Source organism: Propithecus coquereli, unplaced genomic scaffold (assembly GCF_000956105.1).
Source record: "Propithecus coquereli isolate 6110/MARCELLA unplaced genomic scaffold, Pcoq_1.0 Scaffold17, whole genome shotgun sequence".
In the NCBI taxonomy this organism is placed as follows: domain Eukaryota; kingdom Metazoa; phylum Chordata; class Mammalia; order Primates; family Indriidae; genus Propithecus; species Propithecus coquereli.
Genome location: NW_012141635.1, coordinates 624,044 through 627,914, shown reverse-complemented (window position 1 = coordinate 627,914; position 3,871 = coordinate 624,044).

Genomic DNA, 3,871 nt, shown 5'->3' with positions numbered 1-3,871 from the left:
GCCGCACGAACAACAACCACAAAAAATTGTACAGAATTACAATATTTTATGATGATTTAAGAACATGTTTTTAAGATTTCTAAATCATATGCAGTAATAGGTTGACTTGCCTTTGAATGAATTAAATTTAAAGGAAAGACAATCTGTTACTAAAAATTAGAGTATTCTCTCTTATTTTCTATTACTGCTAATTAGAGTAAACATTCAACTAGGAATGACTTACCTGCTTTCTTCTATCTTAGCAAAGAGAGCAAAATTGTTGATGCTCACTCTAGTCTAAAATGTAGGGGAGAGTCCTCTGAATGTGTCCTTAAGAAGAAAACATTGGATATAGATTAAGCCTGGACCACAATGCATATTTTAAAATGCCATTAAATGTCTTGGAATAGAATTTCATAAATGTCTCATGTTTTTTATCCAACACCAAAATAATAAACTAAATCTCATGATAGATTTCATTAATAAACATTTCTGAGGATTAGCATCCTGACCTTTCCAGTGGCCTTGAAATTAGCTCACTTTTTACCCAGAGAGCAAAGTAGAAGATGAATTGCAAAAGAAGATAGAGAATAAGAGACCACTGATGACAGCGTGGCAATAATCTAGTGAATAACATAGAAGACAAAAGAGACAAGAATGGAAGAGAGGAGGAAAAGGGGACGAGGCGGAGATTTGTATCTATTGCCCACTTCCTTTGCACCAAGCTCAGAACCAGAAACTATGTAAGTTATCTCACGTAACCATCCTAACAGCTCTGTGAGACAGATACTACAATCCCCATTTTAGAAACTGGGGGATTGAAAAGAGCACTGTAGTTGCCTGAATAAATATGTGGATGAAAGAAAGTAAGTGTTCACAACTGTTTCTGAGTTTTCTGACCGAGTCAGATCGTACTGTTTTCATCACTGTGCCTGCAATACTTAGGGTATGGATGATATCCAGGAAAGACTATACTCAGTAAATGTTTTTCAATGAATTATGTCTTACACTGAAATTGAAAATGTGTCTTGGGGTAACTTTGAGCCTGGTGGAGATTGGGTTGTAAGATTTCTGGTTTACTCTTGTTTCTCGAGCATCTTTATAACCTGATTTAAGTTTAGTGGTGATTTAGTTTTGATATCCACAAAAGGAATAGAGTAAATCTATTCTATATTCTACATGAAAAGGATATCTATAAGAACAAACAAAACAAAAAATAAAACTTGATTTTCCTGATATATATGAAGTATGTGAAAAACCTGGTGATTTCCTTGAGTGGACCCAGTTATGAGAGAGGCACACTTACTGGACACAAATCTGGGTTCTGCCACTTAATAGCTCCGTGACTTTGGATGTATTACTTAATCTTTCTGCAATTCAATTTCTCTTCTTACAATCTGAGAATTCTATTATTTCCCTCATAGAGTTATAGTGAATAAGCTATATTAGGCAAAACAGTTTGAATCACCACCCTAGTTGCATGTGCTAAGAAAAATTATTAAAAGTCTCCAGAGCACTGAGGAGTATGAGGAATAAATTAAATAACATATGCAATAAATAGCAATTCAGTTCAAGATGCATTTATTAGTACCTATTATGTGAAGTATGTGTTGAAACATAGATATATAAAAACAAATTAGACATCATCTCTGGCCTTAAGGAGCTTATCATTTAGTGGAAAAGAAAGACACCTAAATTATTTTAATACAAGGTAGTAAAGATTTTAGACAGATCCCCACGTAGGAAATTACAAGATGACAAAAGATAAACAGTTATGATAAGATTGGTTGGATGTGATGGGTGAGGGATAGGATTCAATGGTAACTCCAAAATTGGAAGACCAGGTTTACAGTGATGCTTTTTACAAAGCTATGGAATGTGGTGGGTAAAGAAAAATATGGAAGACAAAATTATGAATTCTTTCAAGAGGAGCCTGTTAAATAGTAATATTTCTGTAATCTGGGTGGAAGTGTACAGCAATAAGTTAGACCACTTCCAGGGAAATTGAGGCTATATATTTCCTATTAAATATCTACATCCAGTATTTCTCTATCCAGTATCTACATTTGTCTCTCACATGCATAATGGAGAATAATATCTAAGGAGACTAAGATTTAAAGTGAGAAGAGTAGTAGGCTGTGAGAAAGAAATACAAGAAATCACTGTAGTTTAAGTGGTATGCAGAAGAGATGCTCAGCAGAGAAACTTAGAAGTCAGGTGGTAAGAAGATCACTGGTACCACAGAAGCCAATCAGGAATTTCAAGAAAGTCAACAGCTTATATATCCATCCAATAGCATTCATTGCTCTATGCCTTTGTTCCAGGAATATAAAAGTTGTAGCATGTCCATTGTCTGTTTACCCTTGCCAGGACTATTTCAGTCTGTTTGGCACAAAAACCAAACTGCTGTGAGTTGCATTGTAAATGGGAAATTAGGAAGTGGGGACAAGGAGTGGAGATTACCTTTTCATGAAAAGAGGACAATAAGACTTTAACTACAAAGATGTATAAACAAGATCAAGATAGCCCAATTTAGGATGCAAGAGATCTGAGGACATTTAGACAGGAAAAAAAAAAAAAACAATAGAATGAAGAAGTTTGAAATGTTGAAGTGATAGTGGAAAAAGATAGAGCAAGATCAGAGGGGACAAGAGGAGTTGAGTTCGCAGACAGCAGGACTGGTGGAAGGAGGAGGAGAGATGCCTCACCTTTGAGAATAAAAAAGGCACATAGACGCGTTGCCCAATTCCACTACCTGCCACTTAGAATAACGACAGACAATTTACCAAATCAAATTTCTAGTAATATTGTCTCACCAGATAGGGAAAGTGGTTTAAATAAAGTAAAGCACAAGACCTTTCAATTAATATTAATATTAATGTTGGATTATAAGTGAAGACAGACAAGGTAGTGGTGTGTGTGTGCACGTGTGTGGGTATGTATGTGAGTGTACAATGGGGGAGAAAAGGAAAGAAAAGAGCTAATAAAAACCCGACCTATTTCCTCACATTTCTTGATGTCGTCAGTGAGATCTTTCTCCTTGCTCTTCCCCTTGTCCACGTTCCTTGGCATAGAGTAGGGGTAGGAGGTAGACAAAACATATGCTTCTAGAAATTTCAAAGTTCAACTTAAAATTTGTTGATCATCTAGTTCGTTCAAAGCATTATAAAAAGGGAGAGTGCTAAAAAGATGGTAATTAACGCAGATACCCAGGCCAATGGAGCCCACAAAGGGCAGAGAGGTAAACACATAAACACCCAAAACGGTAAATATATAGTCACTTAAAGTCCCGTCTTTAACCTCTTAAATAGCAAAATAGAACACAGCTATTTAAAAACAATACTCAACTTAAATGTCTGAGACATGTGGAGCTCTTGAAATGTCATTTGATGTGTCGATACACTTGACATACATTAAAGAAGTAACCTAAGAGGTTTGCCGGACCAGAGGAAGCGTGATTTGCCAGCCTGGGGGGGGGCGATGGAAGCCACTGGAATGATTTATTGATAAGTGATGATATGCACTTGTAGTTTAAAGGAGGACGGAGTCCGCTCCTAATAAGAAAAAATTTCTTTCCAAGGGATCTTGCATTTTTTAAATTTATTTCGTAGATCAAAACAGGGTGCAGATAGGGAGAATTGCTTTCCTCAAAATAAGAACTCTTACAAAGTGAAAAACGTGAAATTAGATACTACAGCATGAATAAGATAGCCTAGGAAGTTCTTCACTTGCAACTTTGTAATCTTGGTAATATGCCTGGCCTTGGCAGAGCTGTTTATGCAAAAATGCAAAAGATCGTCTTTCTCACATGGTATTCTCTGCTGCTCAGACCTGTGGAAAATACAAGTTCTTCATTCAGAATTCTAAAATTTTCAGATTCCTAAATAGTGGG